This window comes from Delphinapterus leucas, chromosome 14, assembly GCF_059928025.1.
Source record: "Delphinapterus leucas isolate spDelLeu-1000000601 "Yukka" chromosome 14, BTC_Dleu_Yukka2, whole genome shotgun sequence".
Lineage (NCBI taxonomy): Eukaryota > Metazoa > Chordata > Mammalia > Artiodactyla > Monodontidae > Delphinapterus > Delphinapterus leucas.
The window spans coordinates 72,881,812-72,897,159 of NC_143142.1; the positions used below are offsets into that span (position 1 = coordinate 72,881,812).

The 15,348-nt window shown below is 43.1% G+C and overlaps 1 long non-coding RNA gene and 1 other non-coding gene across 4 annotated transcripts in view; one reads left to right on the forward strand and one right to left on the reverse strand.

Annotated features, from left to right (window-relative positions):
* LOC111180231 (uncharacterized) overlaps positions 1-15,348 on the forward strand; it is a 54,165-nt gene that overhangs the window by 787 nt on the left and 38,030 nt on the right. The window contains exons 1-2 of one of the 3 annotated variants that reach the window (XR_016387643.1): positions 2,879-4,410; positions 14,978-15,162. The exons of 1 other annotated variant lie outside the window; for it this stretch is intronic. This is a non-coding gene — a long non-coding RNA (uncharacterized LOC111180231). Of the gene's footprint in view, positions 1-2,878; positions 4,411-14,977; positions 15,163-15,348 lie in introns of those variants that run through there. One more of the 3 variants, XR_002646157.3, reaches the window with a different exon arrangement.
* LOC115803010 (U6 spliceosomal RNA) lies at positions 615-718 on the reverse strand. Its single transcript, XR_004023601.1, has one exon. It is a non-coding gene; the product is annotated as a U6 spliceosomal RNA (small nuclear RNA).

Sequence of the window (15,348 nt, forward strand, 5' to 3'; positions counted from 1 at the left end):
CACAGGTTCCGAGTCTATCAAAAATATGAACCAGATACTTTTCTTGAAGAATATTTCCCCCAGTTTCACGGACTTTCCCCTTTTCCTCTTTGCTGAATGGTTTCTCTTTGCTCATGTGTTAGTTATCTATTGCTGCAAGGCAAATTCATTACCTCACATAGTTTCTGAGGGTCAGGCATTCGGGAGTAGCGGAGCCAGGGGTTCTGACACAGGGTCTCTCTGGAATCAAGCTGTGGGCAGGGGCTGCAGTCACCTGATGCCTTGACTAGGTGAGGATCTGCTGCCAGGCGCACACATGGCTCTTGGCAGAAGGCTGTGGTTTCACGTCAGGTGGGCTCCCCAGAGGGCTGCCAGTGACGGGGCAGCTGAGTTCCCACAGAAACAGTGATATGAGAGAGAGAGAGAGAGAGAGACTGTATTGGTTGCCTATGTTGTATAATAGATTACCCCCGAACTCCAAGCAACAGTCATTTTCTCACCAGGAATCTGGGCAAGGCCTAGGTGGGACCTCAGGTTCTGCGTCTCTCAAAAGACTGCAATCGAGGTGTCAGCCGGGACTAATTTAAGATTTTTTTTTTAGCAGTTTGTTTTGAAAGTTGTATGTAAGATTACTCAAAAATACGGAATGCTTCACACGTTTGTGTGCCATCTTTGCATGGGGGCCATGCTAATCTCTGTATCCTTCCAATTTTAGTATATGTGCTGCTGAAGTGAGCACAGGCTAAGATTTGTAAATCTCACCTGGGTGATGCTTTCCCACACACTCCTGTGGGTGTCAGCAGGATTCAGTTCCTCACAGGCTGTTGGACTGAGGGCCTCAGTTCTTCGCTGGCTCTTGGCCAGAGGTCTCCCTCAGCTCCTTGCCACGTGGGACTTTCCGGTGGGCCGCTTGCTTCATCAGAGCAAGCGAGCAGGAAGGAGAGCATGCAGGCAAGATGGAAGCCACGGTCCTTTGTATCCCATCACTTTTGCCATATTCTGTTCATTAGATTCGAGTCACTTGGTCCAGCCTACACTCAAAGAAAGGGTTTTATACCAGGGCACGAATACCAGGTGGCAGGGATCATGGGGCCATCTTAGGAAGCTCTCTGCCACAACAACTAAACCCCGAGCTGCAGTGACTTTTCATAACCTAACCAATGAATGACATTTCATCATTTCTGCTATATGTTACTGGTCACACAGACCATCCCTAGTATAATATGGGAGAGGACTACATGGGGGGTGAATTCCAGGGGGTGGGCATCACTGGGGGCCATACTAGAGGCTGACACCACAGCCCAACCAATGAATTTCTCCCCTTCATCCTGCTTTGAGCCCCCAGAGGCTGGCTTATGTGGACACATCGGTGGGCTCTCTGGCTTCTGGTCAGATGCAGCCAATGGGGAGCACCGGCAAGGATGGAGTGAAGTAGGGGTACATATTCCCCTAGCTCCCTCATTGCAGGCTGGCTGCACCTTCAACTGAAGGCCACAGGACCTGTCAGGTGGCACTAACAGTCATCTGAACTACCCTTCATGAATTTAGTTTCACCTGATCCATAAAATTGGATGTACACAGAAACATTCCACTGTAAAGAGGAAAGTGGGTCTACAGGACTGGGCCTGAAAATGACAGATTCCCGTAACACCTGCTTCGACCACTCCTCAACCCACACGTACAGACTCAGGGGATTTCCCCGTGTCCGGTCCATGACACCTGTGTAATATGCTGGCATGAGCCAGACGTGAGCAGCTATTGTATTACAGCCTCACTTGGGTGCAGCTCTGAAAAGACAGTGGCGAAGGGAAATCATCTCAGATGCTAGAACGTTGAGTGGATGACTGGTTTTCCACTTCTTACATGAGTGGAGATGGCCTGAGGGACTGATGGACACTGTCTAAAGGATTGACCAGTTGATCAGAGACTTGGAAAGAACAAGATTAGAGATTAGGTATGGCAGTCTGGTGGGGAAGTATGTGGATGAATTTTTCTGCATGGGCCCAGAATGTGAAGATATCTTGCCCTGTGTAAATACCCAGGAGAAGGCATTCAGTATAGAGGAGGTCTTTGTAAACTGTGGATGTTGGCCTTTCCCACACACACACCCCCCAGCCCAAGACCCCCAGTGCTTGTTCAAAGAAACCATATACAAAGTCGCCGTAGTAACAGGATGGAGGCTATGCATGGGTTCAACGGCATGGGCTGCCCTTCATCAAGGCTGATCTGGCTGCCTGACTACTACTGCGGAGGACCCAGCCTGACAACAGCAGAAGCCAGCTTTGAGGACCTGATAGGACACTAATCTTTGGGGGGACCAGGTGTCCAGGTGGTGGCTGGTGGGTTACGTTCAACTCCTGGAGGAGGCAGCAATATGCCTGTCAACTGTAGAGTGGTTGTCCACATGCGGCTGTACCCTCCCTGCCTGCCGCCCTGGCATCTGCGGACTTAGAGAAGGCTATGTCCATCTCCGCAGTACACAGCATCTTCTCTAACCAGGGAACACATTTTCAGTGAAGGAAGTGTGACAGTGGGCGCATAACTGTGGAGTTCACTGTGTTATCATGTGCTTTGTGTCAAATTAGATTATTGCTTCACATATTCACACACGCTTCCCTTTTCTGTGTGAGAGGAATGTACTCTGCTGCTTCGTTCATGTTGGGCTTGGCCATGTGGATTTTCTCTGGCCATGGGAGGTGGCCATGTGGACTTTCTCTGGCCATGGGAGGTGGCCATGTGGATTTTCTCTGGCCATGGGAGGTGGCCATGTGGATTTTCTCTGGCCATGGGAGGTGGCCATGTGGATTTTCTCTGGCCATGGGAGGTGGCCATGTGGATTTTCTCTGGCCATGGGAGGTGGCCATGTGGATTTTCTCTGGCCATGGGAGGTGGCCATGTGGATTTTCTCTGGCCATGGGAGGTGGCCATGTGGATTTTCTCTGGCCATGGGAGGTGGCCATGTGGATTTTCTCTGGCCATGGGAGGTGGCCATGTGGGCTGAAACTGTACTTGTACAGTTGAGTTTGTTTTCTTGCTCCTACCATCATCATGAGAAGAGTGAACCCCAACTGGCCCACTGGTCCAAGGAAGGTGATAGAAATGTGACCTGGACCCAGTCTGCAGCTTGGAGCCAAGCCCATCGGAACCCAGCCCACACCAGCTTGACTTCTAGATGCATGAGTGAGAATAAATGATTGTGTTTTGCCTCTGAGTTTTGGAGCAGTTGGTTACACAGCTTTATTGTGGCAATAGTAGACTGATACATGCCCCATTACCCAGAAGCATCTGGCTTAAAAGAGAGCTGTATAGCCTACTGAGAGGCAGTTACGACACCCTGCGAGGTGTCATAGACAATGTTGGGTGCAATCTCCCCCATAGTGGAATGCATATTATTATTTTTTTGTATGTTTGTTGGTTTCAAACAATTCTCCAGGTATTTTCATTTCTGTGAAGGAGTTGAAATGTCTGTGACCCACACTGAGGCCAGTAGGCAGAAATCTTTACTGTTCTTTGCACAAGGGAAGGACAACCTCTCCTAACACCAGTGAGGACCACAGGAAATGTAAGTGGGAGAAGGGAACACAGCTCCGGGGCTACTGCAGGCCAGCGCCTCTGCCCACTACCCTCAGCCTCTACCCCCAGTAACAAAAACAAAGTGGTCGGGTCGCACCTCCTCTTTCCCAGGGCGGTTCTCTCCTCATCTACCCACAGCCGGCATTGAACTTGCCTCTGCTCTGTGTCTGGTAGGTGGCCCATACATGTCACCACCGGATTGTAGGTAAGAGGCCATCCTGGCATCCTTCCAGAGCACTTAGCACAGAGCCTTGCTCTCAGTAAGTGATTGGTATCATTCTGTTGGGGGGACAATCTCGTTTAGTCCAGCCTCCCTCCGGAAGCAGAACTTCCCTTACAGCATCGCGGAAGGGGTCACTTCCAAGAACAAACTGAAGTTTGACGGTGCTCATGAGTGCATGAATAAATGAATGAATTCAGTGAATGGCATTGCTCTTTTCTCCTCATCTGACTGTGGCCTGCTGGGAGCACCCTCATCTAGCGGTCCTCGATGTTTCGGCCCCACGACCAGTCAGGGTTGTTCTAGTCTCTCGGAGGACGTCCCCTTCGCTCAAGCGAAGTCGCGGTCCTAACACTGTCATGGCCCCCGAGGGCCACCGTAGCTGGCCGCCGACTTGCGCTTAAAGCCCGCGCTGGCGGCGGCGCCATTTTGTTTCCGGGCACTTCCGCGTGTGCGCACCTGGTCCTGCTTTTCCGGCTGCGCGCGCATCTCTCAGTTGTGGTGGGCAGGCCGGACCTCGAGCGATGCTTTCAGCGTTTCATCTCCGAGCAAACTCACAGGCGTCTTTAGAGCTTTCTCAAGCACTCAGTTATTTGCTCCTCAAAACAGTTTCGGAGAGAGAAGAGGCAGAAATCACTGTAAGCGCCTCTCAGGCACCTTTCCCCATCCCGGGGCCGGGAACGGGGGTGGGGGGATGGGTGCTGGGAGGAGAGGCCTAGTGTTTGCTTCATTAGCAAATTGGTCAAGCAATCAAAATAAAAATCTCAGTAATATTTAAAACCGGTTTGAAATTGCAGACAAAAAGTGGGTTATCATTACGGTGAAACTATTAACTTAAGGAACTGAACACGTAACTTGTAGAGTTAAACGTAAACACTTAGGTTTGCTTGTTAATTTATTTCAGTGATTCTCAGGCTCCTTCATGTTCGTCAACTGCTAGCTTTATCTATAATTTCTCCCTTAAAAAGTGAGTGAAATTATTTTAAAGTCCTGCTGTCCTTTAAGGAGGGTAAATAATGGGGCTCTGAAGCCAGATACCCTAGGACACAGGGCTCTTACGTTCCGCCTCGGTGACCCTGGTCGGGTTCCTTAACCTCTCTGAGCCACAGGATTTTCGAGTGTAAAATGCTAATCATCCTCTGGAAAAGTTGCCTTTGTGAGGTTGGTATGAGGTCGAGTTATACAGAAATGCCTAGTGTGTGCTTGGCATCTAGTGAGCCTTCTGAATTAGGGCACAAATGATATCGATAGTTAATCATGGTTCTTTTGTTCCACGATCCTGCATAATCACACTTTCAAGCCTTCAAGCTGCTGAGGGCTTCTGGTGGGCGCGCCCCATCCCCTGCCCCGCCCTCCTTCGCCCCCAGGGAATTCAAAGTATCTCAGACCCTAGAGATCCTTTCCACTGCCCCACTTCTCAGGAAATGACCCATCTCTTGCTTCAGGCCATTAAATAGGAGCTTTCTGAAGGTCTTTCCTCAAAACTCAAACTTTTCAGCCTCAACACCCATCCGTACCTTCTAGTACCATGTAAGTACAGTTGACCCTTGAACAACACGAGTTTGAACTGATAGGTGGATTTTTTTCAATTAATAGATACTGCAGTACTACACACCTGAGATTAGTTGAATCTGCAGATGGTTGATTATAAGGTTGTATTTGGATTTTCTGCCGAGTGGGTTCTCCTGACACACCTCCCCCGCCCCAACCAGTGTGTTCAGGGCTCAGCTGTGGTATCATCCCTCCTGTGTTCTGGATCCTCCTTAGTTCTGCATTCTAATTTCTACACTTCAACCAGGGCCAACACTTAGAAACATAAATCCCATCATTTCATTCTCCAGCTCCCCCTGCAGGCTCACCGGGCTGCGTGTGCTCTGGCTGCTTGTTGCTTCCTGAAAGCACAATTCACAGTAGCCAGGGGTAGTTTCTTTGAATTGTCCTGGGTACAGTGTGGGATTTGGGGGAGCCTTAAAGAAAGGTGAAGGCAGAGTTAAATGAAAGGAGCTGGGGAAGCTTTCAAAACAGAGTGAATTGTGTTCGCTGAAAGCAATGAGGGAGACCTCCTCCAGGTGATTTTGAAGAGCAATCATGGTATCAGTTTAGCAGGAGTTGAGGCTTCTAGAGGCCCAGCTAATGATATCTTGGTTTATGGGGTGTTTTGTTGTTGTTTGCTGTTGGAGCAGATCAAAGTGAAGGTATTTTCACCCAAAGCCACAAAATCCTAAGAAATATCCCAGTCTTGGATAAACCTAGTAAACTGAAAAGAGCTCTTCTGGTCCACATTTACTCAAGGTGTTTACAATGGTGAAATTCTGATGCAAATTTTCCAAAAACTTGAACCGTAACTCTACTTTTATAAACAGTCCTTAGTGTTATCTCTATTAAACTCTTCAATAAGCATGCACTTTTATGTCAGTCACACAAAATTTAAATGAGGAAGCTGAAGGTAGGTGAGCATTCCAAAGTGAATGGTAACAGGAAGCCTCCTGTAGAATTTCCATAGACTGGCTTACTCATTATGCAGCATGGCTCAGCATCCATTTTGTAACGAACCTGCAAGATGACTCCCATTTGGCAAATTGACCTCTAATCTACAGGTTGATTCTTATCACTTGGGAGAATTGATTCCTGATGAGAAATGCTAGACAATGGAACCGTCCCTCGTTGGCTTCACAGTCCAGATCCAATATCTTTAATCCCTTGGTGGAAAAAAACAGAAACATTCCATGGCTTGTGACAGCACCTCGGGAATGATTGCTGTTGTTGAACAGCATCAGGGGCCAAAGGAACATTGATCGTCTCTCCAACTGGAGATCATAGGCAGGTTATCTGGAGTGAGTAACATATCCTGAATTTGGCAGGAGCACCCTGGGTTTTTAACCACCATAGTTGGTTGGGAGGTTTGGATTTCTCTCCATGTTAGAATTTCCCTTCCTCTTATGTTTATTGTAAACAGCTGCATTATAATTTGATTCAAGTTTGTTTTTTGTTGTTGCTGTTTTTTTTGCGGTACGGGGGCCTCTCACTGTTGTGGCGTCTCCCGTTGTGGACGGAGCACAGGCTCCGGATGCGCAGGCTCAGCGGCCATGGCTCACGAACCTAGCCGCTCCGCGGTGGGATCCTCCCGGACCAGGGCACGAGCCCGTGTCCCCTGCATTGGCAGGCGGACTCTGAACCACTGCGCCACCAGGGAAGCCCGATTCAAGTTTTGAGGCCAGGGAATTCCCTGGTGGTCCAGTGGTTAGGACTTTGCGCTTCCACTGCAGGGGACACGGGTTCCATCCCAGGTCAGGGAACTAAGATCCTGCAAGCCGCGCAGCCAAAAAAAGAAAAAAAAAACGGGAGTTCTGAGGCCAAATTTCCTTTCTGTTTTTTTTTTTTTTGCCGTGCTGCTCGGCCTGTGGGATCTTAGTTCCCCAACCAGGGATTGAAACCCGGGCCCTTGGCGGTGAGAGTGTGCAGTCCTAACCACTGGACTGCCAGGGAATTCCCGAGGCCAAATTTCTGATCATTTAAAAACTATGAGAGTTATTTCTTACTCAGCATCTTACTGCTGAGCTCATCTTAGCTGATACTGGGTGGCACAGAAGCAAATCTATACTGGTCTTTGAATCTGGAACATTCTCTCAGATTTTACTGGTGCTACCCCATATTTGACATGACCTTAAGATGTTAGTCAGATTCTTCTGAGGTCAAAGAAAACATACGTACATATACATGGCCTAACAGAACACTGCTCTCAGTCTATAACCATGAACAGGAAGCCACCATGTCTTTGGATTTCCAGTCACCCAAGGGAGCAGAGTAAACAGCTGAGGGTTGCTGGTCTAGTGAGGAATTTATGGGCTTGGGAAATCCTTTGGGAGGATTTGTAACTTAAGCAGGAAAAATATCAACTCAAAACTACCCTTTTTTGGCTTAAATGTCATTTCTATTTATTGTTATTTAATTTTTGGAGTAGATAATATATATTCATATGGTTCAAAACTTTTAAAAAATGTTAAAAACGTGAAAAAATAATTCACTTTTAAAAGTGTCACTCCCCACTTCTTTGCTTTTTTTTTCTTTCTTTAAAACAGCTTCTTTTGAGGTACACATACAGTAAGCCCCCTACATACCGACAACTTCCGTTCTGAGAGCGTGTTCATAAGTCCAGTTTGTTCGTAAGTCCAACAAAGTTAGCCTAGGTACACAACTAACACAATCGGCTATATATTAATACTAGTGTACTGTAATAGGTTTATAATACTTTTCACAGAAATAATAGATAAAAAACAAACACAAAAAATAAAACATTTTGAGTCTTACAGTACCGTACCTTGAAAAGTACAGTAGTGCAGTACAACAGCTGGCATACAGGGGCTGGCATCGAGTGAACAGGCAAGAAGAGTTACTGACTGGAGGAGGGAGAGGAGGTGGGAGGTGGTAGAGCTGAAGGATCGTCAGCAATAGGAGAAAGCTGCAGTTTCACTCACGCCTGACTGATGGACCGCACGTTCACATTTTTGAAAGGTCACAACTTGAAGGTTCGTATGTAGGGGACTTACTGTATTTAAAGTGTGCAATTTTATATTTTTTAACATGTCATATACCTATTAAACCATCGCCACAATCAAGATAGTAAGCAGATTCGTCACCCCCAAAAGTTTTCTCGTGCCTCTTTTAATCCTTCCTCATGCATTTCCCTAAGGACTAATGATGTTGAGCATCTGTTCTTGTGCTGTTTTGCCATATGTGTTATCTCCCCCCCGGTATTATTGAGATGTAATTGACATACAGAACTGTTTAAGTTTAAGGTGTACAGCATGATGATTTGACTTACATATATAGTGAAATGATTACCACATTAAGTTTAGTTAACATCCATCATCTCATATCAATATAAAATAAAGGAAAAATTTTTTTCCTTGTGATGAGAACCCTTAGGATTTATGCTCTTAACAACTTATGTATATATTTATCATACAACTTACATATATATTTATCATGCATATAGACATCATGCATCCCTAGTACTTATTTATCTTATAAGTGGAAGTTTGTGCCTTTTGACCACCTTCATCCAGTTTCTCCCACCCTTCTCCACCTCTGATAACCACAGATCTGATCACTTTTTCCATGATTTTGGCTATTTTTTTAGATTCCACGTATAAGTAAGATCATCTAATATTTGTCTTCCTCTCCCTGATTTATTTCACTTAGCATAATGCCCTCAAGGGCCATCTATGTTGTCACAAATAGCAGGATTTCCTCGTTTCTTACACTAATATTCCATTGTGTGTATATAGCACAGCTTCTTTATCCATTCGTCCATTGATGGATACTTAGGTTGTTTCCATGTCTTGGCTATTGTAAATAATGCTGTTGAGAACATGTAGATGCAGATATCACTTTCACATGTTTTTGTTTTCTTCAGGTATATTCCCAGAAGTGGGATGTCTGGATCATATGGTAGTTCTGTTTTTAATGTTTTGAGGAACTCCATATTGTTTAACATAGTGGCTAAAACAATTTATAATCCCACCAATGTGCACAAGGGTTCCCTTTTCTTTGTATCCTGGCAACATTTGTTATCTTTTGTCTTTTTGATGCTAGCCATCCTGACAGGAGTGAGGTGATATCTCATTGTGGTTTTGATTTGGATTTCTCTAATGATTAGTGATAATGAGCGTCATCATGTACCTGTTGGCCATTCGTGTATCTTCTTTGGACAAGTATGTATTCAAGTTCTTTGCCCATTTTTAAATTGGATTCTTATTTTTTGTGCATATGAGTTCCCTGTGTATTTTGGATATTAGCCCCTTTTCAGATAAATGGTTTGCAAATGCTTCTTCCCATTCCAAAGGTTATCTTTTAATTTTGTTGACTTTTTTCTTCTGCTGTGCAGCTTTCTGGTTTGATGTAGTTCCATTTGTTTATCTTTTATTTTGTTGCTTGTGCTTTAGATGTCATATTTTAAAAAATCATTGCCAAGATCCATGTCGAGGAGCTTTTTTTCTGTGTTTTTGCTAGGAGGTTTATGGTTTCAGGTCTTACATTTAGGTCTTTGATCCATTTGGAATTAATTTTTGTGAGTGGTGTAAGATAAGGGTGGAATTTCATTCTTCTCCATGTGGATATCCAATTTTTACCATTTATTGCAGAGACACTATTTTCTCCATTGAGTATTATTGGCTTCCTTGTCAAATATTATCTGACCATATATACTTGGGTTTATTTCTGGGCTCTTGATTCTGTTCCATTAGTCTATTTATCTGTTTTTATGCCAGTACCATACTGTAGTTTTATAAGTATAGCTGAAAATCGGGAAAGTGATACCAGCCACTTTGTCCTTTTCTCTCAGGATTGCTTTGGCTATTCAGAGTCTTTTGTGCTTCCATATAAATTTTAGCATTGGTTTTTCTACTTCTGTAAAAAGTGCCATTGGAATCTTGATAGGAATTGCATCAAATCTCTAGATGGCTTTTGGTAGTGTTGACACTGCAGCAATATTCTTCACATCCATGAACACAGGATACCTTTCCATTTATTTGTGTTGTCTTTGATTTCTTTCTTTCATCAGTGTCTTGTAGTTTTCAGAGTAGAGATCTTTCACCTCCTTGGTTAAATTCACTCCTAAATATGCTATTGTTTTTGATGCTCCTGTAAATGGAATAATTTTCTTTCTTTTTCAGATAATTTATTATAATAGAGATGCTACTGATTTTTCAGTGTTAATGTATTCTACAACTTTACTGGATTCATTGATTAGATTTAACAGGTTATTTTTGATAGTCTAGGATTTTCTTCTTTTTTTGAATTTCTGAATTTTATTTTATATATTTTTTTATACAACAGGTTCTTATTAGTCATCAGTTTTATACACATCAGTGTATACATGTCAATCCCAATCGCCCAATTCAGCACACCACCACCCCCACTCCACCACTGTTTTCCCCCCTTGGTGTGCATATGTTTGTTCTCTACATCTGTGGCTCAATTTCTGCCCTGCAAACCAGTTCATCTGTACCATTTTTCTAGGTTCCACATACATGCGTTAACATACGATATTTGTTTTTCTCTTTCTGACTTCACTCTGTATGGCAGTCTCTAGATCCATCCATGTCTCAACAAATGACTCAATTTTGTTCCTTTTTATGGCTGAGTAATATTCCATTTTATATATGTACCACAACTTCTTTATCCATTTGTCTGTCGATGGGCATTTAGGTTACTTCCATGACCTGGCTATTGTAAATAGTGCTGCAGTGAACATTGGGGTGCATGTGTCTTTTTGAATTATGGTTTTCTCTCGGTATATGCCCAATAGTGGGATTGCTGGATCACATGGTAATTCTATTTTTAGTTTTTTAAGGAACTTCCATACTGTTCTCCATAGTGGCTATATCAATTTACATTCCCCCCAACAGTGCAAGAGGGTTCCCTTTTCTCCACACCCTCTCCAGCATTTGTTGTTTGCAGATTTTCTGATGTTGCCCATTCTAACTGGTGTGAGGAGATACCTCATTGTAGTTTTGAGTTGCATTTCTCTAATAATTAGTGATGTTGAACAGCTTTTCATGTGCTTCTTGGCCATCTGTATGTCTTCTTTGGAGAAATATCTATTTAGGTCTTCTGCCCATTTTTGATTGGGTTGTTTGTTTCTTTAATATTGAGCTGCATGAGCTGTTTATATATTTTGGAGATTAATCCTTTGTCCGTTGATTCATTTGCAAATATTTTCTCCCATTCTGAGGGTTGTCTTTTGATCTTGTTTATGGTTTCCTTTGCTGTACAAAAGCTTTGAAGTTTCATTAGGTCCCATTTGTTTATTTTTATTTCCATTACTCTAGGAGGTGGATCAAAAAAGATCTTGCTGTGGTTTATGTCAGAGTGTTCTTCCTGTGTTTTCCTCTAAGAGTTTTATAGTGTCCGCTCTTACATTTAGGTCTCAAATCCGTTTTGAATTTATTTTTGTGTATGGTGTTAGGGAGTGTTCTAATTTCATTCCTTTACATGTAGCTGTCCAGTTTTCCCAGCACCACTTATTGAAGAGACTGTCTTTTCTCCATTGTATATCTTTGCCTCCTTTGTCATAGATTAGTTGACCATAGGTGCGTGGGTTTATCTCTGGGCTTTCTATCTTGTTCCATTGATCTATGTTTCTGTTTTTGTGCCAGTACCGTATTGCCTCGATTACTGTAGCTTTGTAGTATAGTCTGAAGTCAGGGAGTCTGATTCCTCCAGCTCCGTTTTTTCCCTCAAGACTGCTTTGGCTGTTCGGGGTTTTTTGTGTCTCCATACAAATTTTAAGATGATTTGTTCTAGTTCTGTAAAAAATGCTATTGGTAATTTGATAGGGATTGCTTTGAATCTGTAGATTGCTTTGGGTAGTATAGTCATTTTCACAGTATTAATTCTTCCAATCCAAGAACATGGTATATCTCTCCATCTCTTGGTATCATCTTTAATTTCTTTCATCAGTGTCTTATAGTTTTCGGCATACAGGTTTTTTATCTCCCTAGGTAGGTTTATTCCTAGGTATTTTATTCTTTTTGTTGCAATGGTAAATGGGAGTGTTTCCATAATTTCTGTTTCAGATTTTTCATCATTAGTGTATAGGAATGCAAGAGATTTCTGTGCATTAATTTTGTATCTTGCAACTTTACCAAATTCATTGATTAGCTCTAGTAATTTTCTGGTGGCATTTTTAGGATTCTCTATATATAGTATCATGTCGTCTGCACACAGTGACAGTTTTACTTCTTCTTTCCCAATTTGTGTTCCTTGTATTTCTTTTTCTTCTCTGATTGCTGTGGCTAGGACTTCCAAAACTATGTTGAATAATAGCGGTGCGAGTGGACATCCTTGTCTCGTTCCTGATCTTAGAGGAAATGTTTTCAGTTTTTCATGATTGAGAATGATGTTTGCTGTGGGTTTGTCGTGTATTGCCTTTATTATGTTGAGTGATACTTTCTGTGCCTACTTTCTGGAGAGTTTTTATCATAAATGGGTGTTGAATATTGTCAAAAGTTTTTCCTGCATCTATTGAGATGATCACGTGGTTTTTATTTTTCAGTTTGTTAATATGGTGTATCACATTGATTGATTTGTGTATACTGAAGAATCCTTGCATCCCTGGGATAAATCCCACTTGATCGTGGTGTATGATCCTTTTAATGTGTTGTTGGATTCTGTTTCCTAGTATTTTTTTTTTCGTTACACGGCCCTCTCACCACTGCAGCCTCTCCCGCTGTGGAGCACAGGCTCCGGACGCGCAGGCTCAGCGACCATGGCTCACGGGTCCAGCTGCTCCGCGGCATGTGGGATCCTCCCGGACCAGGGCATGAACCCACGTCCCTTGCATCGTCAGGCAGACTCTCAACCACTGCGCCACCAGAGAAGCCCTGTTTGCTAGTATTTTGTTGAGGATTTTTGCATCTATATTCATCATTGATATTGGTCTGTAATTTTCTTTTTTTGTAGTATCTTTGTCTGGTTTTGGTATCAGGCTGATGCTGGCCTCATAGAATGAGTTTGTTCCTTCCTCTGCAATTTTGTGGAAGAGTTTGAGAGGGCTGGGTGTTAGCTCTTCTCTAAATGTTTGATAGAATTCACCTGTGAAGCCATCTGGTCCTGCACTTTTGTTTGTTGGGAGATTTTTAATCACAGTTTCAATTTCATTACTTGTGATTGGTCTGTTCATATTTTGTTTCTTCCTGGTTCAGTCTTGGAAGGTTATACCTTTCTAATAATTTGTCCATTTCTTCCACATTGTCCGTTTTATTGGCAAAGAGTTGCTTGTAGTAGTCTCTGAGGATGCTTTGTATTTCTGCGGTGTCTGTTGTAACTTCTCCTTTTTCATGTCTAATTTTTTTTTATTTTTTTTGCGGTACGCGGGCCTCTCACTGTTGCGGCCTCTCCCATTGCAGAGCGCAGGCTCAGCGGCCGTGGCTCCCGGGCCCAGCCGCTCCGCGGCACGTGGGATCCTCCCAGACTGGGGCATGAATCCGTGTCCCCTGCATCGGCAGGTGGACTCTCAACCACTGCACCACCAGGGAAGCCCTTGATGTCTAATTTTATTGAGTCCTCTTCCTCTTTTTCTTGATGAGTCTGGCTAATGGTTTATCAATTTTGTTTATCTTCTTAAAGAACCAGCTTTTAGTTTTATTGATCTTTGCTATTGTTTTGTTTCTATTTCACTTATTTCTGCTCTGATCTTTATGATTTCTTTCCTTCTGCTAACTTTGGGTTTCGTTTGTTCTTCTTTCTCTAGTTCCTTTAGGTATAAGGTTAGATTGTTTACTTGATATTTTTGTTGTTTCTTGAGGTAGGCTTGTATAGCTATAAACTTTTTTCTAGGAACTGCTTTTGCTGCATCCCATATGTTTTGGGACGTCGTGTTTTTATTGTCATTTGTGTCTAGGTATTTTTTGATTTCCTCCTTGATCTCTTTAGTGATCTCTTGGTTATTTAGTAACATATTGTTTAGCTTCCATGTGTTTGTGTTTTTTACCTTTTTTTTCCCTGTAATTCATTTCTAATCTCATAGTGTTGTGGTCAGAAAGGATGCTTGATATGATTTAAATTTTCTTACATTTACTGAGGCTTGATTGTGACCCAAGATATGATCTATCCTAGAGGATGTTCCGTGCGCACTTGAGACGAGAGTGTAATCTGCTGTTTTTGGATGGAATGTCCTATAAATATCAATTAAATCTATCTGGTCTATTGTAAAGCTTCTGTTTCCGTATTTATTTTCATTTTGGATGATCTGTCCATTGGTGTAAGTGAGGTGTTAAAGTCCCCCACTATTGTGTTACTGTTGATTTCCTCTTTTATAGCTGTTAGCAGTTGCCTTATGTATTGAGGTGCTCCTATGTTGGGTCCATATATATTTATAATTGTTATATATTCTTCTTGTATTGATCCCTTGATCATTATGTAGTGTCCTTCCTTGTCTCTTGTAACATTCTTTATTTTGAAGTCTGTTTTATCGGATGTGAGTATTGCTACTCCAGCTTTCTTTTGATTTCCATTTGCATCGAATATTTTTTTCCATCCCTTCACTTTCGGTCTGTATGTGTCTCTAGGTCTGATGTGGGTCTCTTGTAGACAGCATATATACAGGTCTTGTTTTTGTATCCATTCAGTGAGCCTGTGTCTTTTGGTTGGAGCATTTAATCTATTCACTTTTTTTTTTTTTTTTTTTGGGGGGCTACGCAGGCCTCTCACTGTTGTGGCCTCTCCTGTTGTGGAGCACAGGCTCCGGACACACAGTCTCAGCGGCCATGGCTCTCGGGCCCAGCCGCTCTGCGTCATGTGGGATCCTCCCGGACTGGGGCACGAACCTGCGTCCCCTGCATCGGCAGGCGGACTCTCAACCACTGCGCCACCAGGGAAGCCCAAAGGTAATTATTGATATGTATGTTCCCATGACCATTTTCTTAATTGTTTTAGGTTTGTTTTTATAGGTCCTTTTCTTGTCTTGTGTTTCCCACTTAGAGAAGTTCCTTTAGCATTTCTGGTGGAGCTCGTTGGGTGGTGCTGAATTCTCTTAGCTTTTGCTTGTCTGTAAAGGATTTGATTTCTCCATC